The sequence below is a fragment of the Ciconia boyciana genome, chromosome 3 (assembly GCF_034638445.1).
Source record: "Ciconia boyciana chromosome 3, ASM3463844v1, whole genome shotgun sequence".
In the NCBI taxonomy this organism is placed as follows: domain Eukaryota; kingdom Metazoa; phylum Chordata; class Aves; order Ciconiiformes; family Ciconiidae; genus Ciconia; species Ciconia boyciana.
Genome location: NC_132936.1, coordinates 81,424,345 through 81,450,170, shown reverse-complemented (window position 1 = coordinate 81,450,170; position 25,826 = coordinate 81,424,345). Strand labels below are relative to the sequence as shown.

Here is a 25,826-nt window from a genome sequence, read left to right as displayed (position 1 = left end):
ACCATCTGTCAGTGTTTGCACATACAGCCCACCGCGCATTTCACGTGGTGAAAGGGGAGAAAGAGAAAAAGGAAGCAGGAAAATCTCAGGGAAGGATTTTGAATGTAGTCAGGTCCCAGCTCCTCTGCCTGTCACTCACCGCTCGCACATCTGCACCCGGCCCGGCAGGCGGTATGGAGGGCCCAGCTGAAACGCCCTGCCCAGGGTGCTGCGCTAATTGGGCTGGCCCCCCTTAGCCTTGCTTTCTTCCATGCTTCATCAGGCATCTGTATAATGTCTGAGGTAGGGGTGGAAATGATCCTCCCCTCCAGTGCTCCGACCGAAGTGCTACAAAGCAGCAATAGCTGGGTTATGTTTTTGCAGGGGGCGAGGATGCCTTACAAATGTAAAATGTTATGGGCATCTGATCCTGGGTGTAGCATGATAGCTGGAGACTCTCTGGTGAGCACAAGATCTACCAAACGGGGCTTGGCTGGTCCACTGGGTGCTTCTGAAAGGAAAGAGACTGATGTGTGCATTAAAACAGCTCCTACGGTCCCCCTTGGTGCTGTTAGCTTGGAGACATTGGCAGTGAGGGTCTCGCATGGAGAGAGACAATCCCGGCCCCAAAGAGCCAGGAAGGGCATGGGCAGCAGCAGGCAGGCAGGAAGGGGGAGCAGGGAGCAGGGGGGGTCCCAGCAGGGCAGGGTGGCTGCTGCAGCGCGCCCGGCACACACAGCCCAGCTTTCCCCTCCAGCTTGGCCACCTTGCTCCCACCATGCGAGGCTGCCTCCCCAGCGGTGTTAGAAAGATTTAAACCAAATTCCTAAGTATTGACATAAGAAAACCTCAGAAAACTGCCAGAAGACTTTTTTATGGTATTTTAAAGCACCTGGACTTCAACTGTATCCATGCTGCTCCGGTACCTGCTTTCTATGAGTGCGGCACTGATTGCCAAAACACAGTAAATGCTGGGAAATATCTAGAAAAAACAAAATTTTAGGCTTTGATTGTGCCAGTAGAGACATTTCTTCTTAATGTGATGAGGAGTCTCTCCAATGGGTACTTTGTCTGCAGCATTTTCACAATGGTACCATGTCAGGGTCCCACAGTCAGACAGCAAAGGCAAGGTGGAGACATGGAAAGAGGCAGGTGAATCTGGGAAACCACAGCAGTAAGGGGTTTTCAGTTGTAAGCAACAAAACCTAGCTTATAGTCTCATCAAATGTTTTCAAGATTTCAACAACAAAAATACACATCTGTCTCTGGGCTTATAAAAATGTGATTTGCCCACATCTGCCTTGGAGGAAAAAGCAGCAGAATCCAGAGGAAACAGAAAAATTAAAAAAAAAATTTAAAAAAAATTGTGTCAAAAGGGGGAATGGGGGAAGACCAAGTACCTTTAGCTAGTTGGTTGAAAGGCAGATGTCTGACGGTAGACAGCTTGTCTTGGTGCCATCCTGCGCAGATGGGGGAAGCTGGTGGTTATGCAGAACTTGTCCTGTACAGGGTGAATCAAGCATGGGCCGGTGCAGGTATCACCACTGAGACTGACTAAGACCCGTGTGTTCAACCTGGGGAGCAGATAAAAATTATAGTGCAGTGGCTAGGTGGTTTAGACAGAGACTAACTTCTGGCTAGACTTCTTTGGCTACAAACGTTGACTATATCAGTGCTCTGACTCTGACCCCAGCATGGCTTTTTAGTGGTGGTCTGTGAGCACATAGCACAGAATCTATCACAAAGCCAGTTAACAGCATTTTCTACTGCAATGTATTAATTTCTAATTATTTCTAATGTAAAGCATATGAAAAAGTTTCTGCTTTAGGAGACCTTGTTCTTTAGAAAGCCTTGGGCTGTAGTTCAGGTACACACTAGTGATATTCTGGCATTTTGAAAGATCATTCAAAGCTGCTGAGGGAAAACCCTGTGCTATGCGCAGTGCTCAGGAGGAAAACCTAAGATCTAAAGCAGAAGGCCAGAAATGTTTTTACCCCATGTAAGAGCAGAGTCCACTTCAGCCTTTAGACCTGGGAACCAAGCATGAACTTCATCTTACTTCAGAGACATTTGGGGGTTGGATCTGGTCCATCTCCTCCTGCAAAAGAAAGGTTCAGTTCTGATAGGATTTTTTGCATGTGGTCCAGTACAGCAAAAGTGCGTGCACGTCTCCCTTTGGGAAATGCTTTCTCTTCAGGTCCCTGTGGATGGATGGCATGAGCCTCAGCGAGCAGGCTGGCAGCAGCACCTCCTGAGTGGAACCCTGTAAAATGTCTCTTTCTGGTGTTGGGGCATCCCCTTGCCTGTGACCGCAGGTGTCCCATTTTGCCCTCCAGCGGAGCCTGATGGACACCATTCACTGGGAAGGGGGCAAGCTGCGTGTTTCTGCCCTGCGGGAGCTGGTATGGCCACGGCAGTGGGCAAGGGCAGAGGGCCGCCGGCAGAGGTGTGAGGGAAAGCAGCTGCTCTTGGCAACTCAACTAAAGCTGCCCGGGGTGTTGAGGCATCCCTGACATGGGCCAGTGCTCTTTTCTATGTGTAGCTTCCCTGGGGCTAAAGCAAAGGGACCTCTGCCGCCCCTCAGAGCAAGGCTTGGGCAGGCACCAGGCACCCCCAGCTCACATTTTTAAGCCTTCCTTCCGTGGACTGGGGATTTCCATGCACAACCCTGGTCTTTCTGGATGAGCAGAAGACAGGGCCCTTGTCATGGGCCTTGGCACATTTGTGTTAAGCAGGTTTTGGGTAGGTGCCATGCACAGATGGATACAAAACATTTCAGCTGTTCCCTTGTTGTTTGCTGCAACAAAGGGATGCAATAATTTCACTGAGCCCTGCTGATAGTGTAGAAAATGTTTCTCTTCTCTTTTAGCTGCCCCGGCCTTTTTTTTTTTTTTTTTTTTAAATGCAGCATCATTCAAACAGGTTAGCTACTGACAACTGAGATGGCAAAGGCAGTTTAAAAAAATATCATGAATTAATTATTTTCTCCCATGCCCGGCTGTATCACTTATCAGGCCTTCAATGGGAGCACTGGCCCAGCTCTCTTACCATGTGCACGCTAATGGCTTGCTCCTCTATTATCCCTTTTGATCAGACACAGGTGGACAACAAGGCCTCTTCCTTGTCTGTTGAAAAAGGTGCACACTGTTGTCAGGGTGATTATATCTAATTACATCCTGGTTAATTATCAGACATGAATAATTATAGCAGAGCTACTCTCCTCCAGAGATAGGTGCATCTTCCAGATGTCACACTGCGGTCTCCACAGGGCAATTTCCCAAGACCTTTTGTCAGGATGTGCTGGCTGCAGGAAGGGGCTGCAGGGGAACCACTGAGACCCATCGGGGACCAAACAGTCCAGTGGTCTTCACCTGCCCTCCCTGACCTTACAGCTAACTGGGCTGGGTCGCTTTCTTTTATTTATACTGGTAATAGAGTCACGCACCCTATGGCCGCATTCAGTGCCTGTGTGGGGGCAGATGCACGAAGGAAAATCCCCTCCCTGCTGCCAGACAAACGCTGGCACACTGTCGGGCTCGCTACTGCCGAGCGGCTTGGGCACAGCCACGTCCCACCTCTGTCCCCTGTCCCCATGGCACTGCCCAGCTGAGCCCAGCACAGGAGATCCCAGGCCCTCTTCAGTAAGCAGAAACCTTTTGTTTCCTGGCAGAGTCCTAACATGGGCCTAAACCTCCCCCCAAAGACATCTTGCCACCTGAATTATTTTGCTGGCTTGGCTCTCGGAGCTGAGACACTTCTTGTCTCTCCTGGTCCCATTTACTGGTTGATAGCTGATAGTTGGTAGATAGTTTCAGAGTATTATTTTGGCAAAACATAATAAGGACAAATAGATACCATTGACATTAATAATAGCAATGCCTACCTCCAGTTAAATAAGTGGAAGGTTGGGAGAGCTGTCACTGCACAAGCTCATGAGGTTAACTGAAATGCAACCAGTTCTCCTCAAAACACGAACCTGTCTTCATATGTGTTAGAGAGCCACCTATGGTGCAGATACCAAGGTGCCCGTTGTGCTGTGGGTATTCGGTACACAGCATTGCTCCCACTCTAGTGACATTTGCAAAAGCAATCCTAATGTGTGTGTCTTGATAGACTAGATCAGGTGGCAGAAATAATCTCAAACTCCCTGTGTTCATATAGCCACTCCACTGTTCTACTCCTCACCCTGCAGCTCATTCTGTAAGGCCTCCTCAGCCTGGCTCTAGTTGTCCTGTGAAAGATGTGAATAACTCAGACAAGCTGAAAACAGCAAAATAATTTTTTTAAAAATTCATCTATTGGATTCAGTGTAACATATGACTGCTTTCACTTCAAAGGCTACTCCAGAGTCTGCACTGTGGACAAGAGCAATAAAGAAACAGAGGCACAAGAAACACCATAGAAATTTATCTAAATAAATGCATGCTAAGCATGCGCAAGTTCATCAAGTAGTTAGTATTAACACACTTGAATATTTCATTTCATGCCATGAAGAGACATCAGAAACTTCTGTCATAAGTGTCTTCCTTGGTCCTTAACCCAAAATGTTACATCCTCGCTGTCACTTAATGAAAAGAAAAAAAACCCGCATAAAAATAAAATAAAATAAAGTAAAATAAATAAAATAGCTATCAGTTTCCAAGTTTCTTTAGTATAATTCTGACATTCTTTTTACAGTATAAATGTCAAGCCTTACTTTGAGTCTTAGTAAGTTCTTGGGCTCAAAAGATGCATCTACATTAACATTTGAGTTTGGATCTGAGGTGTGCTTTTGAATCGTTTCTCCCTGTGGTCCCCATGTACTTTGGTTCACAGTGTGGAGTGTTCATTTCTACCTAGTGCATTTCCACTGGATGAAAATTAACCACAGTACGCACCCGAGGAGCGTGACTGCTGAGTTGCTGCTGCTGAATGTTTGGCCTGTGGGTTCAGAGTAGGTCTAGTGCAGTGTAAAAGCCCCAAAGGCACATAGCATGGGTGGTGGGTCCCCAGCACTAGCCGTTCACTCCACAAGCCCACTCCTACCATGACAAACCCCTTGCTGCTACAGGCTTTGCAACTGATGTCTGGTGGCATCGAGGCCAATGATACATGTGCAAAACATTTTCAGTTCTAAATCAGCTCTGAAATTGCTACGTTTTCAATTCACTCACTCCTCTCTTGCTCCTGAATTGTAACACAGGACAAATAGGCTATTTGCTAGCTGAATATCACAACCTACCTTTACAATATTTATACCAATCGCCTCTTTTTCACCTTTTTTTAAAGGTAAACTGTCCAGTCTTTTCAGTTTCTTCTCACGTGGGAAATTTCACATGTCCTTTTCCATTCCTGTCACCTTTCTCTGAACTCTGTCTTGCTTTGGTGCAGGCTTCTTGTGAAACTTGGGAGTATTGGGTGACCAGTCCTGCATATGTTATTCCAAACGTGAATGCATCATCGACTTACATTATTAATTGCTTGTATTTTACACATTATTCTCTATCCTGTTCCTTTTGCAGTCTAACATCTTGCCTGACCAATAAATTAGAGCTGTGCTCTGCATCCAAATGATCACTGAGCTGTCCACAGTGACACTCAGCTGCCTTTCCCAAGCCACTGCAGGTAATTGAGAGCCCTGTAAGGCATATGAGCACATCCATTTTTTTTCTCCCCTTCAGTGTGCAACACTCTGTCTGAACAGAGCTGAACTTTGTCTGACACCATGTCACCCATTCATCTAGTTGGATTAGGTGCCCCTGAAGTTTCTCACAGCCTTTTCAGAATTTGACTAATTCCGTATTCTTTGCAGATTTGGTGGATTCACAGCTAACTTTTTCCAGATCTTTCCTGAATATCCTGAGCAACCCAGGAGGCAGTATGGAACCTTAAATACCCTGAAAGGCAAATTTTTGCCATGATGAAACATAGACATTTAAACCCACTGTTTGTTTTCCTACCTCAGAGTTAATTAAAACTCTTCTATGAGCAAACGTTACATGGAACTTCCCCCCCCCCTCCCCCCCCCTTTTTTTTCCTCCTCTCTCAGGACCCAGGGCTGTCCCACCCATATAGGTGCAAGCAGAGAAACAAGAGTCCATTAAGGTCAGCAAGAGGAGGAATCTTTTCCCAAGACCACTCCAAAACACTAAGGATAGCTGTGGTTCCTGGTGGTACCCAGTAACAGCCCTATGCCTCCTAGGGGTAATTTCTCTCTATTCTATTGTAATTAAAACACCACCATTTTCCTTTATTGCTCTGTCAGCCCATATTTGCCTGGGACTTCAGGAGCACTGTGTGTCTGTTCCTATTTTTACTTGTTTTATTTTGAGGAAAGAACAGTGCACGATATGGCATTCCCCAAGAGTGGCAGACTCAAACATGGCAAAGAGGAGAGGGACAGGAAAGGTGCCAAGCATGAATTAAGTCTGCATTCTGCCAGAACAATGCTGCATCGTACAGACGTGTCCTGGAGCACACAGCACCCTAGTGATAATTTCACAGAATTAATTTTCCCAAAATGAAAAAAAAAAAAAAAAAAAAGGCAACAGCACAGAAAAGACGAGGCAAATTACCAACACTAATCAGTCTCTCTCTCTCTCTTCCCTTTCCCCTTGTATGATAATTATGATAATTAACAAGCTAACAAGCTTCTAGTAAAAACAGTTCCAGAATTTCAATGTATAATTAATATTTACATCCATAACAAGTTGTCATTTACAGTGCACGCTGATTTTCTTTTTTCAAAAGAAACTGCGCTTTATACTCAGAAAAGAAAAATCCTTCAAGAACATGCACTAAAAAGGCATCCTAAATTCAGAAACCTTGTCCTTATTTGCTGTTTGTTTATGCAGGGATAAACAAGTGTTTTAACATCTGGGTTTCTTACAGATTATGAGTGCACATATGTAAACAGATGCAGTTTCCTTCTTTTTCTTCACAGAAGAGAAGGCCATAAATCCACCACCATACTTAGAGTCAGAAAACAGACGCATCCACAATGCAAACACAAACTTGTGTTTCAGGTGGGTCCTCACACATAAACCTTGTATCATTATTTAGTGACCTGTAAAGCCAAGTTCAGGTGACCAGTCATCTGCAGAAATTATGGACCCTTAGTATGCAAAACTCTGCTGCTTGTTGTTGCATGTTTTCTCCAAGAAAGCAGGATCTGTAGTTTTCCACCTGCTGGGGAATACAGAGAAGGAGGCAAATGCTTCACTAAAATAGGCTCAAATGTCTCAGTGCTCATGCAGGGTGGTATCCATGCTCAGATATCAGAGTGATGACGGACAAGAGTTGCATAGAGAAATAACACTCAACAGCCACTTCTCTTTTAGTATAAAAGCATCACCTGTGGGCAGCTGGATAAACTGGCTGCAACAAACACCTTAAAGTTGCAGCTTCTGCTTTACAGCTGAAAGACTTTATAACCTGAGAAATAAGAATGGTACTATCTCAAGGGCAGGTATTGGCTGAGTTCCTCTTAACCCATTCGTATGTGATGGCTCTCATCTCACCCTATAGCAAATGGTTGTCCTCAGACTCTCACAACATGATGGCACTTCAAAGGAGTAACTGAAAGAGACAGGACAATGATTTACATGGCATCAAAAGCCAGGTTAAATGATGAAGCAGATCTCTACAGAGATACAGAGAAGAGAAGCAATGGGAGATACAGACAAGAAAAATCCTGGGAAGACTTACTGTCTTTATTCATTAATATTTGACCCAACAACATGTGTTCTTTGGCCAGCTGGTTTCAGGTTTTGTCTTCCCCACAAGTGCAATAACCAAATTTTCAAAGGAAGCATGGGTGGTGGGGTGAAGGGCTTGTTCCACCAGCCCAACCCCAGGGGAGGGACGATGCTGCTGTGGGGTGGGAGCCAGCTCATCCTCCAGCTCCCTCCAGTGGAGACCACAGCCCATGCTCCTGGGGTATCTGCTTGGCAGAAGGGTTGGACAAGGAACAAGGGGAAGAAAAAGTGAGGGAATACACACCTGGAAAACTACGTGGCTTTGAGTCTCTCTAAGATGCAGGTATTCAAGAAAAGGAAAGGCACTTTAAATATCCACAGCTTAGAGACAAACTCACAGAAGAAGCCAACTTCAGACAGTAGTCAACACTTGGTATTTAAGTTGGAACTGAAGGTAGATTTCTATGAAAGTGAAGTTGGACCTGAATTCTAGCATTACTTCTTTGCTAGATGAGACAAAACATGTGGTCTAGCTATACAGTCAAGTCCACAGAACCTGAACTAATTAAAACAATTCATTAAATCAGTCGCTCACATCCCAGCTGTGGACGTGTGTATAGGCATTCATCTGGCAGCTCCTGAGGTAGTAGGAGCCAACAAGAAAACTTCCGTGGAACACCTTAAGGGAAACAAGGGGTGTTCCACTAGGAAGATGACATGGCCAACAGCCCAGATGAAGTGTCTCTACACGAATGCACACAGCATGGGCAACAAACAGGAAGAGTTGGAAGCTACCGTGCTGCTAGAAAGCTATGACCTGGTTGCCATTACTGAAACCTGGTGGGATGAATCCCATGACTGGAGTGCAGCTATCAATGGCTACAGGCTATTCAGAAGGGATAGGCAGGGAAGGAGGGGCGGAGGTGTTGCCCTCTATATCAAGAAATGGATAGAGTGTGAAGACCTGTCCCTGAAGAATAGCCACGAGCAGGTTGAAAGCTTATGGGTAAGAATTAGAGACCGAGGCAACAAAGGGAACCTTGTGGTTGGTGTCTACTATAGGCCGCCTGATCAAGGAGAGCCTACTGATGAAGCCTTCTTCCTCCAGCTACTGGAGGCTTCATGCTTGCAAGTTCTTGTCCTACTGGCGGACTTCAACCACCTCAACATCTGCTGTAAAAGTAGCACGGTGAGCTGTAGGCAATCCGGGAGACTCCTGGATAACTTCTTAACCCAGGTAATAGACACCCCTACCTGAGGGGATGCGATACTGGACCTGATGGTCACCAATGCAAGTGAGCTTATCAGTGACTGCAAGATTGGAGGCAGCCTAGGCTGCAGGGATCACGCATTGGTGGAGTTCACAGTCCTGAGGGATATGGGACAGGCGAGGAGTATAGTCAGGACCCTAAACTTTCAGAAAGCAAAATTCCAGCTCTTCAAGGAGTTAGTCAGTAGAACTCCCTGAGAAATGGTCCTCAGGGACAGGGGAGCAGAACAGAGCTGGCAGATCTTTAAGGATGCTTTCCATAAAGTGCAAGAGCTCTCAGTCCCCAGATGTAGGAAATTAGGCAAGGAAGGGAAGAGACCAGCGTGGCTGAGTCGAGACATGCTGGTCAAACAAAAGAGCAAGAGGGAACTGCACAGGCAGTGGAAGCAGGGACGGGTAACCTGGGAAGAGTGCAGGAATGCTGCCTGCTTGTGTAGGGATGGGGTCAGGAAGGCCAAGGCGCAGCTGGAGCTGAACTTGGCAAGGGATGTGAAGAATAACAAGGAGGGCTTCTACAGGTATATCAACCAGAAAAGAAAGCGTACCTCCACTGATGAACAAGAATGGTGACCTAGTATCAACAGACGAGGAGAAGGCTGAGGCACTCAACAACTTTTTTGCTTCAGTCTTCTCTGGCAACCACTCTCCTCACTGCTCCCGAGTCAATGGACAACATGTTGGGGACCAGGGGGGTAAAGCCCCTCCCACTGTAAGGGAAGATCAGGTTCGTGACCACCTGAGGAACCTGAACATATATAAGACTATGGGACCTGATGAGATGCATCCCAGAGTCCTGAGGGAATTGGCTGACGTAGTTGCCGAGCCACTCTCCATGATATTTGAAAAATCATGGTAGTCAGGTGATGTCCCTGGTGACTGGAAAAAGGGAAACATTGTGCCCATCTTTGAAAAGGGTAGAAAGAATGACCCTGGGAACTACTGACCTGTCAGCCTCACCTCTGTGCCTGGGAAGATTATGAAACAGATTCTCCTAGAAGCTATGCTAGAGCACATGGAGGACAGGGAGGTGATTCAAGACAGCCAACGTGGCTTCACCAAGGGCAAGTCCTGCCTGACCAACCTAGTGGCTTTCTACGAGGGAGTTACCACATCAGTGGACAAGGAAAAAGCAATGGATGTCATCTATCTGGACTTCTGTAAAGCCTTTGACACGGTCCCCCACAACATCATTCTCTCTAGATTGGAGAGATACAGATTTGATGGGTGGACTGTTCACTGGATAAGGAATTGGTTAGATGGTCACATCCAGAGGGTAGTGGTCAACAGCTCAATGTCCAGATGGAGATCAGTGACAAGCGGTGTCCCTCAGGGGTCCGTACTGGGACCAGTGCTGTTCAATATTTTCATCAATGACATTGATGGTGAGATCGAGTGCACCCTCAGCAAGTTTGCAGATGACACCAAGCTGAGTGGTGCAGCTGACAGGCCAGAAGGACAGGATGTCATCCAGAGGGACCTGGACAAGCTGGAGAAGTGGGCCTGTGTGAACCTCATGAGGTTCAACAAGGCCAAGTGTGGGGTCCTACACCTGGGTTGGGGCAATCCTCGGTTTCAGTACAGGCTGGGTGATGATGTGATCTAGAGCAGCTCTGAGGAAAAGGACTTGGGGGTACTGATGGACGAAAAGCTGGACATGAGCCGACAATGTGTGCTCGCAGCCCAGAAGGCCAACCATATCCTGGGCTGCATCAAAAGAAGCGTGGCCAGCAGGTCGAGGGCAGTGATTCTGCCCCTCTACTCTGCTCTGGTGAGACCCCACCTGGAGTACTGCGTCCAGCTCTGGAGCCCTCAGCACAAGAAGGACATGGAGCTCATGGAGCGGGTCCAGAGGAGGGCCACAAAAATGATCCGAGGGCTGGAGCACCTCTCCTACGAGGACAGGCTGAGAGAGTTGGGGTTGTTCAGCCTGGAGAAGAGAAGGCTACAGGGAGACCTTATAGCAGCCTTCCAGTACTTAAAGGGGGCCTATAGGAAAGACAGGAACAGACATTTTAGCAAGGCCTGTTGTGAAAGGACAAGGAGTAATGGTTTTAAACTAAGGGAGAGCAGATTTAGACTGGATTTAAGAAATAAATTTTTTACAATGAGGGTGGTGAGGCACTGGAACAGGTTGCCCAGAGAGGTAGTGGAGGCCCCATCCCTGGAAACGTTCAAGGTCAGGTTGGATGGGGCTCTGAGCAACCTGATCTAGTTCAAGATGTCCCTGCTCTTGCAGGGGGTTGGACTAGATGACCTGCAAAGGTCCCTTCCAATCCAAAGCATTCTATGATTCTGTGATTCTACACCAAGTCATTATTTTGTACAATATTTCATGGGAAAAAAAAGAAAAAGTCATGAACTTGTGCTCCTTCCAAACTACCACACAGACAGATCCCCGTCAAATGTTGATAGTGGAGTTATCTTGCAGCTGTTTCCCAAGTGACTGGCAAACTTTGAATGAATTGTCTACAAATGGATTACACCCACCTTGCTTGGATACTTGCACAAAATTGATCAAACACGCACAAAATGTCAGAACAGAAATAGGTCTTGTGTACAAACCTAGAAGACTCCTTCTAAGCTCTGACTCCTGTAGTTATTTCAAGCCTGAAGGAGGGTACTTTGCCATGATGAAATGTAGAAAAAGTATTGTACAGAGGATGCTCAAGAGCTGTTGGACCACACATTTGATTAATAAGGGCAAAATAATGACACAGGAGATTTATATTTCTTCCACAAAGCACTTCACCTGCTACCATATGGCATTTTGATTAAGAAACTAGGACACTACAAGAAAAAGCTCTTAGATTAAATTTACTAAAAATTAACTGATAGTTCTCAAAGTGCAATTTGAAATGGTAAATCTTTATCATGGGCATCAATCTTCAGTAAGTGGGTGTGACTTTTATACATATAATGTATATTTAGATCTATTTTTATCAGTGGGGGGGAAATGAGTTTTAACATTGCAGGTGGCTCAAGATAACACTCTTCTATTTATCTATGTGCAATTTAAGAATTATGGTAGACGTTAGGCAGTTCAGATGGCCCTGTTAAGCCATAAAATATTGTGATGTACTGGAATCCCTCTTTTACTGTGGAAACTGAAGCATTTTTCTTCTGGAGAGTCAGTCACTTACTAACTGCACTGATCCAACAGTGCGAATATTTAGAGGTTACTTAGGCAAAGAAATAGTTCAACAGGGTATAGCTATACAGAGAAAAACTGTATAGCAGTAAAGCAAAGAAGCCTGCTGTCGGTAAGCAGAAGGATGAAAAACTGCTTTAACAGTGACTAAATAATAAGCTTCAGATGAAAAAGAAGAAATACAGGCACACTTTCTTGCACGAATTTCAGTTGAATCAGGGAACCCTCTAAGGACAGAGAGAACAAGTCTACCTAGACATGATTCTGAAGGAATACTACCAGTTGGAAAAAGAAGTTGAATTATTTAGAGAGCTTCACCCTTTTCCAGCTCTTCAGAAGGATGAGAAATAGAAACAGAACAAAGGTATATACATGTGCTTATTATTTCTTCAGATCTTTCTCTCTCATGTTCTGCTAAGTAGTTTGTAACACTGTGTTAGAGTCAGGTGCAAAGCTTGTCTGTGCCTCTGTACGCTCATACTGGATCTGTCTGCAGCCCCAGAGTACCCCTAAGGATGCAGCTTTGGAAAGGGCTGGGTGTGCAGTAGAGGGCAGTTTGCAGCTCACAGTGCAAAGGCAAGACCCCTTCCTGAGATCCTGGAGCCACTGGGCTGTGAGATCCCATTGTGAGAAAATTATGGTTAGAAGCAATTTTGGCCCACTTTGGACTGACACTAAATCTCAAACACACAAAAATTTCTCACAGGTGGGAAACTTTGCTTTTTAGTCAGTGGTGAAGTAAAAATTTGGCATAGTCTTTATCATATCCTTGGAGGATGCCACAACAAAACTTCACTTACTGGACATGCAAGCATTATTCTTAGCACAGGCAACTCAATTTTACCAAGAGAAAGAAGACCACTGACTGCTTTACTCATCCTGTACAGTTAAGATCTTTTTGATAGCCTGGGTTCAGGCCATGGGGACTTGGGAAACAGTGACGCAGATCTTAAAATCAAAAGCCATCACTCTGCTGCACATCCAGATTTTCAAAGGGCCCCTGATTGATTGAATGTGTTTTAAATTAGAGAGAGAAGGAAATAAATCTGTTCACACAATAAATAAATCTTCCACTTCGGGTGCACAATGCAAGACTTGGAGAACCAAGAAGCTGTGCTCATCTCAGGACACGGCTGCAATAGGGAAATAGCCCAGAGTGGCTGCTCTGTATTAATTTCCAGCTTGGACATGCTCATTTTCTACTGAGTGCTGCCTACATTTAGGCTGTTCTGGAGGTGGGTCAAGTAGAGTGACCAAAAGTCATTCTTTATGAGGAATAAAGGCATCCATTTAAGGACCTGATTCAGAGCATTGTTTTAAATTCACCCCCCCGCACACACTCACTTCTCACTTATTTTGTAATAGCTTCCCCATGAGGACAGGCACTGAGCCTACAGAAATGTAGGCACATTTGCTGGGGAAAAAATACAGCTTTTCATCATGACAGATGCACTGATGTCCTGTATTTTGCTCTTTTACTGATGTCATTTTAACAGATGCACTCTCAGTAATAGGTGTGTTGTTTCCATTAGTCCTCAGGACTCCCCTTTATGTCATTCTATAAAAACACCTGAGCATGAGGTGGTGTGAGGTCCCTGTGACTGCCAGGGCAGGACGGCTCTGCAGACTGGAAGGAGGTGGACACACTCCAGCGTACCATCCTTCAGCCCCTAGAAAGGCTACAGTGTATAATGCAGAGCTCCCAGCTTACACCTGGGCCACTGCCTCACGGCCATGCTGGCTGAAGCAGAAGGTGGCTGGAGCAGATCAGAAGCTGCAGTAACATTTGCCCAGCCATGCCGAAGCGTGAGTCAGGCAGGGGATGTTAGCATTTAGGAAGAGTGAATGGCCTTGATCTGCAGTCAATCTCAAAAGCTTCTGAATCAACTGGACACACTCCTGTGCCTGCTCAGGAATGGCAACACGTATGATGGGCATGATATGGGAATGGATCATCATGCAGCTCTCCCTCCAGCCATGATAATACAGTCTCCTCTGTGGACAATTCCCAGCACCTAGAGAGAGCTAGGAAGAGCCAGTAGCTCTTGATGATCCTGCTCTGGGTGGGATTTCCAAGGAAATGGCTCCCTGGAACCTCCCTTTTGTTCCCAGGACATGAAGCCATCTGCCACTCCTCTGACTCAGCTCAGGACTTAACAGCAATCCTTTATTCTCTGCCAGTGCTACCCCAAACAGAGCTTTTAACTTAAGAGCCCCTCATTGCTAACACATGTAAATCTAAAAAGATTCCTTAAGAATCAATGTAAGTTTTTCATGTAAGTATGGGGTCTGCACACAGCAAAAGAGGGAGAGAGAAGGAGAAGAGAAGAAGGAAGGGAAAGCAAGCAAGTCCATACCCAACACCACAGACTTGGACTCCACCCATCACAAAACATAAGGACAGGTATAATTCTCCTCACTTTACTCCTATGACAAAGTGAAGCGCTCTCTCACTCACATGCTCTTTCTTTCTCTTTTCTTAATGCTCTCAGAGACTTCTCTCTTTAGTCAGTCATCCTTGCTGTAAGTTTCTTTGAATTGTAATTGGATAATCTTCCAGATTCTCGGGTGCCCTTTGTCAGAGGAATTTCTGGATGTACAGCCCCTGTTTGGTGAAACTGAGAGTTGCTAAATTAACAAAGGAGTAACTAAAGATACGATTCTTTGTTCATAGTAGAAATTGTTTTAGCAGCAACTGCTTTTAAGGAACCCTATAATAAAATATGTATGTTTGTACATTCATGTTACTCTATTTTATTTTATCACATGTAATGGTTACTTGGGAAGACAAAATGCCATAAGTCTTCTTCCCCAGCTTTATATGCTGAGCATGACGTCATATGGCCTGGAATATCCCTTTGGTCAGGTGGGGTCAGCTGTCCCAGCTGTGTCCCCTTCCAACTTTTGTGCACCCCCAGTCTACTCGCTGGTGGGGTGGGGTGAGAGGCAGAACAGGCCTTGACTCTGTGTAAGCACTGCTCAATAACTAAAACATCCCTGTGTTATCAACACTGTTTCCAGCACAAATCCAAAACATAGCCCCACACTAGCTACTATGAAGAAAATTAACTCTATCCCAGACAAAACCAGTACATTCAAATAAGACTCTGAATTTATGAAATATTTATGAATACCATGACCTGTGCATGTGCCTTTTTGGGAATTTGTCCTGAGGCTGCAGGCTTGCTACCCTCAACCTTAGAGACCCCAAATGTGTAGGCACCATTTGAACTAGTTTCCCCAAATCTGTTCCATTTCTTCACTCTGAGTGTACACGTGGCTCTTAATCACATGCAAAAAGTCCCACACATAACAAGCGAGCTCTCACTAGAAAGAGAGCACAGTGACATGCCACGGGCACAGCCCCAGCCCCCAGACCCCTGGCCACATTCCCCTGAGCGCAGGCACGGGCCCACTGCCCACCTTTCCCTCCAGAGCAGGTTGTGCCTTCTGGCCTTGTCTCTGCACACGCATGGAAGGAAAACACCCATCGCCTTGCCTTCTTACAGGCCATGCACATAAGGGAAATTCAGGAGTTTTGCCTTAGCTGGGACGTGCCAGCATTTGAGTCAATGGCAAACCTGATTTATTTTTTCTCCCAGTAGGTAAGAATGTGCTTCTGTGCAGAGTAACAGAAGATATCCTCCACCACCCCCTCCTCAGTGCCTACTTGTTTTCTCCCAGTTAAGTCTGTGAGGAAATCCTCTTGGTAAAGCCAGTTAATAAGATTAGATAAATGTCTTTGAAACCAAAATGCTGATATAAAAATCAGAACAACAGAGCACCAGCTGGCTTTTCTTTTGCTCATTCAAATGCAGCTGGAACGCCACAGCCAGTAACGTGCAAACTGGGAGTGATAATCAATAAGCAGTTAAACAAGAGCAAGATGCCTCTGGAGGAATTTTCCCTTGGTGAGAAAGATGGATTAAGTCTAATCCTCAAGGCAACTGAACAAAAACATTTGCCTAAATTCAGACATAATTTAAATACTGCTCTAGAGAAACGTGACAGCCTGAAATAGCAGTGAAACAAGATCCTCCAGTCACAGCCAATGATGTTATTTAATGTGGGCACTGGCCTTTTTTTAATGCAAGATAGCTGCTGCACTGTACTATAAGGAACACATATTAATGATATATAATGATTAAAGGCTGTTTAGTTAAGGACACCAGGTGAGAGAATGATATTGCTGACTATTATAGCTCTGTGCATACAGAGGCACACAGTTCTGGGCAGCTTATCCTGCAGGGTGCTGTGTACACAGCAGGCTAAAGACAGAAACATTAACTAAATCATAAGATTCGGATCATTCATCTTATCGTTGCATGGAGGAAGAGTTTATCTTTCAAGCAGGCACACCTGCTCTCCTTGTAAAACTTCACTCGTGCCATTACCAAGCATGTTACTGCTTCTTGTTCAAACATGCTGCTGCAGGAGCAGGATGGAGCCAAGGGTGGGTGTCCATCCCTCTTTGAGTGAGCACCCGGCCCTGCATCTGCACATCCTCACTCATGTGGGAACACCTACCCTGGCTCGGGCCACCGGCGCACAGCAGCAGCAGACAAGGTCCATTACACATTCACCTTATGAGAGAAGGGTGCCGGGCTAAAATCGAAGACGCTTTAGAGGCTGTTACAGAACCAACACAAAATTCTTGTTTGTGCTTCTGCCCTGTGGGATAAAGTGATGGGAATTAAATTTGGGAATTTAATTAAATTTGAGATTTTAATGGCATGTGTTAGTGTAGTGAACTGGGTTGAAAACCTCATTGACCTGGATTTTGAAAGAAACTTGGAAGGTCTTCAAGACAAAACTTATGTGAAATGTCAAACCTCTGGCCAAAGGAAGAACTCTGTAAGGGCAGCATCAAACCCATGTGGATGAATGATCACCTCAAAAAGTGTATTGGATTAAGCAAAGATCATATAAACGCTGGAAGTTGGGACTGGCCTCTGAAGAAGTCACATTAGTGATGAGAAAGTGTGCCACCAAAGTTGAAATTATTCCACTTGATCTGACCTCAACCTTACCCAAAAAAACAAAGTAAAAAAAAAAATAAATAAATCAGGCATTAAATATAATGAAAACCATGGAAAATGAGGCTCTTCTGAAGTTAAAGACACAACAAATGTTCTAGCATGACCTGAAATCTAGATGGAGGCTTCACCACCAGGCCTTGTGAGAGAGGGTGATGTAAAAGGTGGAAACAAAGGCAGGATGGCTAATGGGAAGGAGGCTGTGGAGTTGGAAGCCACTGCATCCTAACAAGCTGTGAACTAAAAAAGGGACTGAGTAGGCTCCATCTCAGGAGCCTGAAAAAAATGCATCATGTGAAGCTGTAAGATCAGTGGCAATATTTTTAACAAATATTTCAAGTGAGGAAGAGGCAACGGAGATCTGAATAAGTGCATGGCATTGTTCCAGAGTGAAAAACCAGACCCTGAATGCTGACTTACGTAAGATCAAGAGGAAAAAGACCTTTATTTATTAGATGATTACAGAATGACCAGGACCCATCAACAGGAGATGTTGCAAAGGCAGATGTGGTCCTAGTGTGTAGCATGTGAAGTAAAGCCAGTGCAGGCAGGCAGGCAGATATTTCTGCCGTTATGCTAGATGGTGGTGCAAACCTCATCTGCAAGACTGTGAGGGTTGTGCAAGACTGGTCCCATGGATGAGGAACTGAAACTAGAACAGGTGCAGGGAAAGGCTACTGAGTATATCCAGGAAATAACGAACCTATTTTATGAAGTTGAGCTTGTTTAGCCTAGCAATATGAAGACTGAGCAAGGGTATGGTTCCTTATAAATACATCGAAGTGATGGGTAAACATTAGACAGAGAGAAGAGCTACCCAACAAGGGGACAGTACTGGCACAAAAACAAATGAATATGAATGGGCTGTGAAAAAAGTTGGATACTAGAAGAGGGTTTCTAAGCAACCTGAGTGAGGTTCTGACACAACAGTACAGCAAACAGAAGAGTAGGAGAGACAAATTATTTCTGGTATTTGATACAGCTGAAAAACATAGTGTGCAATCTGGCTGGCTGTAACAGCAGCATACAGCACCTAGGAGGCCCCTTCTAGTCCCATCCTTGACACTTCTAAATACTTTTTACTAATTGGAGGGAAAACTACATATACAAAGGTCAAACTCAGGATCTTTGGAAAATTTGGATAAAAACACCTGAATAAATATAACTTATATTAGGCCAGTCTGTAAAAGTCAAAAGGAAATGATAGCTTCCTCTTGATTGCTAACAGCTGCAGTCCCTGTCATCCAGCAAGGGTGTTGGCAAGTGAATCCCCACCATCACAGACCCACCGACGTACACGACCAGTGCACTCAGGCTCACACCCTGTTTCCTATGAGCCTGCAGAAGCCACAGCTATAGATCACCGTGCTGCAGATGCAGGGATGCAGGGCTCCTTCCATCATACGTCCTGTCTTTCCCACAGACAGTACTGCACGTTGCTTGAATGTCAATGAAAACAAACTATCAAAATATCCATAGCATAGCTTTGACACAGTCCATGTTAAATTAATCTCTGTGAATCAAGAACATGTATTTGCAGAGGTGGTTGCTCACTCCTGATCTGTACATAGCATCACACAATGAAACTGAGAAATCCAGTTCAGTTCAGATTATTTATAATCTCACTTTGGCCATCCAGTCACAGCCACAGTGCAAATAATAAACAAAATGCAGTTGTAATGCTCAGGTCCCTCTTCTGAGATTGGTAATGTCTCTCTTGCTTCAGCCTGTTAACCTGGTTTAAAGTAAGGGATGCTAAGAATCTCTGTTGGGCACTATCTTATATTACCTGGTACAGATAGTCAACCAAAAAAAAAACCCCAAGCAATAAAGCCCCCTGGCTTTATACATATGCAAATCACATGGGAGATGTCAGCCAAAAAAAAAAAGGAAGGAAGCAAGATTACAAATCAGGTTAAATTGGCCAGTATTTCTAGCATGAATAACAGACTGTAAATAAATAAACAACAATGGTGTGTGGTAAAGCTTTAAAGCTCACAATGTGATTCCTCATGTCAAGCAACTACTGATTAATCTGAATAGAAATTAACAGCAAACTGGAAGATAATTGTGTAGCAGCTCTGTCTCTCCTGGATCCAGAGCGCAGGTGCTGGGCCACATCTGCCCCTGAGGATAGCACAGAGACCATTATTCTTAACCAGAAAACGCCCTGTCCCACTTTCACAGCAGAAGACTCAGGAGGACACAGAAATGCTATCAATTTGATGGCCATCAGTTCTGTAATCATCCCACAGCCATCTCCCTAGAGATGTATTTAGTATCAGATGCAGTTTTCAACCAAATAAATATTCCAGACTTCAGTGTTAATACACCATTAAAATGACACCATCATGCTACATGGAATACTATAAATTAGACCTCAAATATAACAGGCCAGACAGAAATAGCTATTACTCTCTCCCCTGCCCCACTTTCCCCATCTCCGCCTACCTTTCCAAAGAGAAATATTTGTAAAGGAAGCAGAAAAATTGCTTCCTTGTAACAATGCCTGCGACTTTGAGGTAGACAGTCTTTCTCTGCTGATGCAGGTCCCTAAATATCAAGAAATAAGCACCAAGAGGGTCAGCCACAGTATATTTTCAGTTCAGAGCATGGTGTTGAAGAGGTGAGCTGGGTTTGCTTTATCTTCTCTCCTGCTTCTTTTTCCCCTCCCTCTTCCCTCACCTCATCTCTCCTTACCCCCTCCCTTTGGTGCTATATAAACCAGAGGGCAGGGCATCCAGCTGCTTCCACAGCAGAACAATGTTTGGGCAGAGTCCATGTTGACACAAGTGCATTATATCCTGAAGGGTCAACGGCAGCTTTTTTTTTTTTCTTTTTTTTGGTTACTTTTTCTTTACCAACTGCATAGAATTAACCTTCCACTTTTGCACAGATGCCATTGGTCCAAAATTTATGAGCTCATCTAATTGACATCTCCTATCATTGTACTATCCTGACGGTTTAAGAGTATTATTATTTTCCCATTAAAACAATTAGAAGCCCTCCCCTTCCTTAACATTTAATAAAAGTTACATGTAGAAGATGCACGTAGGACTGGTTAGACAACCAAGACCCCCTTGTCCCATCTTGGGCTTTTCTGAGCAAAGATTATCTCAGCTAAAGGTCAAACACAAAACCACAGTATACCAGCCCATGGTCCAAATGCTGGCTAACTCGATACCTCAACATCTACCCCCTTGCGCAGTGGAGAGCTGTCCAAGGGCTTGGTATGCTGTACATAACCCCTCTCCACAGCACACCTATGCTACTCGGTCCTGTGGTCCTTAGGAATGGTACACGGGAGGGCCTACAGCGTACAGCCTGTTTGAGAAGTACCTTGGTAAATGCACCATCCTACAGCTCTGAAGGGGCAAAACAGCTTCAGTCACCTAGAGGCAACAGCCCAGCCAAAACACTCTGTTTGACTGCTGTTTCTGGGAAGCAGAAACATTCCTCGCCTTTTCAGAAAATGTCCCACTCCACAAAATGCATTTAAGGTGGAGTTTAGCTAGTGAAGTTGCTTGCAGAGATGTGTATTAGACAGAATTCCACCTATTACACAAGGAAGTAGCATTACTAGTAAAGCTCCTCCCAAATTTGAGACTGACATTCCCAGGATAAGAGGCCCGTGATTCTTCTAGCTATTCTAGGCACATTTTCTCCACACCGTAAGTTTTTTTTTCCGGTGGCAACTCCACAGTCTCTTAAAAATGGACTATCTGATGGTGCTTGAATTTTCCTTCTCTAATGGGATATCTACTAAAATCAGCATAAGGAACTTCAGAAACATGCCCTCACCCACCCCACTTCTAAATATTGACTGCATATCAATAGTTCAGTGTCCAGGCTTTTCAGATACAAAACAATCAAACAAATTAAAGGATTTTTTTTTAATGGAAACTTCCACCATTCGTTTTTCCAGACAAATTCTTTGTGTGTTTGCTCTTCCAAAACACAATGCTGTGGTATCTCAGAGTTTCTGAAGTGGCAGTGTAGGCACTGTACTCTTATGTTTCATTGAGTGCTCGTTCAAAACAGCTGTATGTTCTATATAAAACATGTTTACATAGTAAATGTACTTCCTGTAGACACAAAGAAATGTTAATGAATAACCATTCCTGCATTTCAAATTTTGCAGGGCTGTGGGAAGGATCAGTGCATGACACAATAGTTAATGTTCACCCACTTTCTGGCACACAAAATCTGTTACTACAACTAATCCCTTACAGAGAAAAGAAAACATGGAAAACAAACTGGCGCTGGCTGGTCTACTACGCTTTTTTTTTTTTGTGGAGAAACTGTGAGATGCATATACATGGGAGAGGAACAGAGGAGGTATTCAGTGGAGAATGCCAGAAGGCATGGACTCCTTTTGGTAAGCAAGGCTGTTGGCTTTAATTGTATATACTGTCTTGGATTCTCACCTTCAGAAAAAATACCAGTTTGATCTCACACCGTATTCACTACCCATATTTACATCCTATTGCCTGGGGCCCAGGGAAGGCAAACAACAGGCATTTTCCTTTCAGTCAATTTCTATCTGAAAATCTATATGACTTAAAAGACTTCTTAAATAACAGATCTACATTTATCCTTGAAAATTTTTAAAAAGCAAAAATCAGGTGATCTAACTATAGCGTTGCCCCTGAAAAAGCCTCAAAAAGAAAATTCATTTCTACTCTAGGTGAAGTTCTTTCTAAAACACAAAAATATTAAAGAATTAAGAATTTGGTATATGAAGCTGTGAAATCCCACACATGATCCCCACTTCCCTGTGAAATAAGCCGCTAAATTAATTAGGCTTTACTATACAGCAATTCTATCTGAAATACATAGCTCTTTCTTCCAATCCCCTGAAAATACGCAAGCCTGAAAAAGAAGCACAGATAGGAACCAATCCACTTCAAGGGAAACCCAAACAGCACGGGGCAGATCCTTAGTGGAGTAAAGGATCCACACTGAAGTAGATGGGATAGGGATAGTTTACGCCAGCCAGGAATCTGCTCCGCATCTGCAGACCAATTTATGAAAAAAAGGTGATACACCATACATGGACCAGATGCACTAATGTAGTATAAGGCAAAAACAAGCTCTGCTGGGGCTGTTCCAACATTTCTACACAAGATTTCACAGCGTACAAAAATTACTTCATGTGAACGAAAATTTTTTTTAACTGCAACCTCTCTGCATGGTTTGAAAGTGCTACTGTGGACAAGGTTTTCAAAGGCCACCCAACAAGCAATGCTCAACTATATCTTCTTCACAGGGTGGCATATGAATAGCACATTTCAGTTTTAACAGACTGAAAAATCATTACTACAGCAATAAGGCTGAGACCTCAGAGCAATTTTCTCAATAAACACTTTCCTTGACAATTATTATTTTTGTTCAAAAGATATAATTTGCTTTTGAGAAAAGATTTTTCATGATATCACAGCAATTAACAAAGGAAAATCTGGAATTTTTTATTTTAGGAATGTCAATACATTATTATGTTTTGTAATAAACAATAATTCATTAAAATAATCTATTTATTAAAATAAACTATTTATTAAATTCAAAGAACTCATTCTCTTAAACTACCTGAGGAGAGGGGGAGTTGATGAACTTCTAGCAAATTTGGAAAGTCCTCAGCAAGTAATGTGGTGAATGTGATGAACCTCTATCTAATTAATAAAATGCTGTTTGCAAAACATTTTTTCAGAGGTGTTCAATTTCTCCAAAAGTGATCTGAAACAAAGGAGGAGAGAAAAAAGTTTCACAAGATGCAACGGCCACAATTAAATACACATATAACAAAGCTGATGAAATCAGAAGAAAATTTGATTTCTTCATGCACATTCTAAGAAAAGAGAGACGAAAGTAAATGTCAGGATGTAATGCTATTTTGCATTACCAAACACTGCCACCATGTGTTCACTTCAAAGACTATCAGGCTGCTTGAAAACAGCTAGATGATAAGTATTAAAAGATCAAGTAAATCAAATTTGTTGCTCTACCTCCTCATGTAAAATGTTTCTGTATAATGCAATAGTAATGACAGCCTCAAAAAGGTTTTAAGTATTTTTAGCCACTTTTGTTGCATTTGTGTAAGAACACATGGTTCTGTATCATCATCGTGGAGAGTACTATCTAGAGAATGATAGAGAGAAAATAATGGACAAGATTTGTTTCCACACACAGATGCCTACCATAATTGATGTTTCATTGTAGTTGTGCAGTGCCCACCTCACTAACCTTCTAGTTCATCCTGATGGTCCCTAGGAGATACCAAAACCCACAAATGTTCACACAACTACAACATAGTTATTTCGGAGATTGGCTTTTCTTCAAATGTTTATGCATATGAACAAAAACATTCATATAATGATGGAGACAACGGATTCAGAGAACTTCCTACAACACTAATTTTCGCTAGTTCTAATGCAAGCAGCAAAGGATCTCTACTCTTACTTGAAAACTATATCCATTCCAATTTGAATTAAGAGCATTCAATTTCTTATTATTTAATACAATCTCTCACCTGAAAACTCCCCTTGAGATGGAAGGCAGGCAGAGGAACTGCATCTCACTTCTGAAAATCTAAAATCATTAGAGATGCTCCTCTTCTAATTTAGATGGGATATTCAAGAAGATGTAAATGAATTCCAATAACTTAGCCAAAAAGATGTATACTTGATTTTCTTCCATGTTTTCAAGACTTCTGTCATAAATTCTTTGAGTTGGGATGCCTAACATTAGCTTGTAAGATCAGGAAGTTAGAAACAAATTCTCAGCTATTTTTAATTAATACACACACACACACATATAAATTAATTGAACTCGGAAGAACTGACTGAAGAATCATCACTCCCTCATCAGCATTATCCAGGTAAACAAAATATTTCAACCACCTTCCTAAGAGGATGCTGCAGATTCCACATCTATGTCTGTATAGATTCATTGAGTGGATACTAACTCCAGGAAAAGGCAGACCGCAGGGAGCAAGGCCAACAATTAAAACAGATACAAGTAATACTTGGATGAAATACCACACTTGAAAGATAACATTCTTTAGTACAATTGTAGATATTTGAAATTTCAAGAATGAAAGAATTTTGAAAAAAAGACTGAACAACTACTTGAATGCCGAATGGATGACTATGCAGTTTTAGACAGCTCAGCTCCAGAATTAATTCCCTTCAGGACAACAAAAATCAGAGCACTTGCACTTAAACGTGATGTGTTTTGTCAGCATTACTCATGCGTGTACCCACTGGATGTCTTTGGTTTTCCAAGCTTCTTTTGCTCTCAGGAATACTGAGTGTTCAGAGTCAAGATTCTTTCCAATATCTTGAAACTCAAAGTGACTCCAAAACTGATGGCAAAGACAAATAACTGAAGTGGAGATGTCATTTCAAATAACTGATAAAGGACAAACCCCATGATCTTTACCATGTCTCTTGCCATTTGTTCTTCAATGTCAATTGTAGAATATACACTTATTCTGCAGCTCTATTCTGCAAGTTTTTTAACAGCAGGAAGAAACCATAAGCCCTGCATGCAGCAAATGACAGCATTAAGTCAGAATAAATTGGACTGTCCCAGCCTGCTCCAGATTTGTCTAACGATAGATGGTAGCAGCGTTCCCACCAGAGAGCTTCAGAGGTACGAAAAACAAACTGGAAAAGCATCTTTGACAAAATTGCCAGAAGTCCATCATGTTTCTTACTGCAGACTTAAAGCAGCAAATCACATCTATGACACTAATTAGTAAAGGAGACACTGTCAATGTGCTCCATCTTAGGTAAAAGCATATGAAAAGAACAGCATGCAAGATCATTTTAGCAGAGTTTAAATATAGGAACAAAAGGAGAACTTATGTTGTTGAAAATATACATCTATGGTCTATAAAGTGCTTTTCAGTACTCGAACATACTTTCAAAAGGAGAAAGCGTGTCAGCTGTTTATGTACTTTTAAACCATGGCTCTGTGTTTTCATTTCTTGATCTCTTTCCTATAATAAATATGTAAAGCTTAAATAAATTTTTTGCCTTACAATACTTATCACCGATCCCCTTACAGTACTTATCACCATCAAAGCAAGTGTCATCAAAAATTGTCACTACCAAGCTACATTTATCAGAAGTTAACATGTCTGAGCAAAGTCAATGGGTAGAAAATAAGCCTTCAAAAATATAATTAGGATTTGCCAACTCAGGTGTTAAAAAAAGCTGAAATTTCAGACTGTGGCTCATACACCGCATTTGATTCATTATTCTCTATTCCTAGTTTTAATCTTTCTTATCTAGTTCACACTTCTTCACATCATTTAGTTCCATAGTAACAAAAAACTTTGGAAAGTGACATAGTTAAATTTCAAAAACACACAATATATTGCAAAAGTAGCATAAAGGAAGCAATATGATCTTAGTTTATATCCATCCCCCACACCGAATAAACCGAACTAGTAATTCTCTCGCTGTGATTTCCAGTCAGGAAACATTGCAAAGAATCTTATTAAAATGTAACTTGAATCTCTAATCCTTTGTAGACCCAAACATTCTCCAGACATTACCCTCTGGTTTTACTCTCAGAAGGAGAAAGCAAATGGACAGAGATTGGTGGTCTTCTGTGAATCCGTTCTTCAAATGATGCATTCCTTTGAAATTCTACTCTTTGGCGATGAGAAAGGGGAAGAATTTATTCTGAAAAAATAAATTACTCGAATGTGG

At 43.1% G+C, this 25,826-nt stretch overlaps 1 protein-coding gene across 6 annotated transcripts in view; it reads right to left on the bottom strand.

Annotated features, from left to right (window-relative positions):
• Window positions 1-1,437: 1,437 nt before the first annotated feature.
• Window positions 1,438-25,826, bottom strand: part of ERMARD (ER membrane associated RNA degradation) — a 42,832-nt gene continuing 18,443 nt past the window's right edge. For 4 of the 6 annotated variants that reach the window (XR_012041559.1, XR_012041563.1, XR_012041560.1 and 1 more), the window contains 4 exons: window positions 23,304-25,799; window positions 22,696-22,842; window positions 1,974-2,077; window positions 1,438-1,553 (listed from right to left, as the gene is read on the bottom strand). The gene's annotated coding sequence lies outside the window, so the exon portion shown is untranslated. The remainder of the gene's footprint in view (window positions 1,554-1,973; window positions 2,078-22,695; window positions 22,843-23,303; window positions 25,800-25,826) is intronic. The other 2 variants (XR_012041561.1, XR_012041562.1) reach the window with 2 other exon arrangements.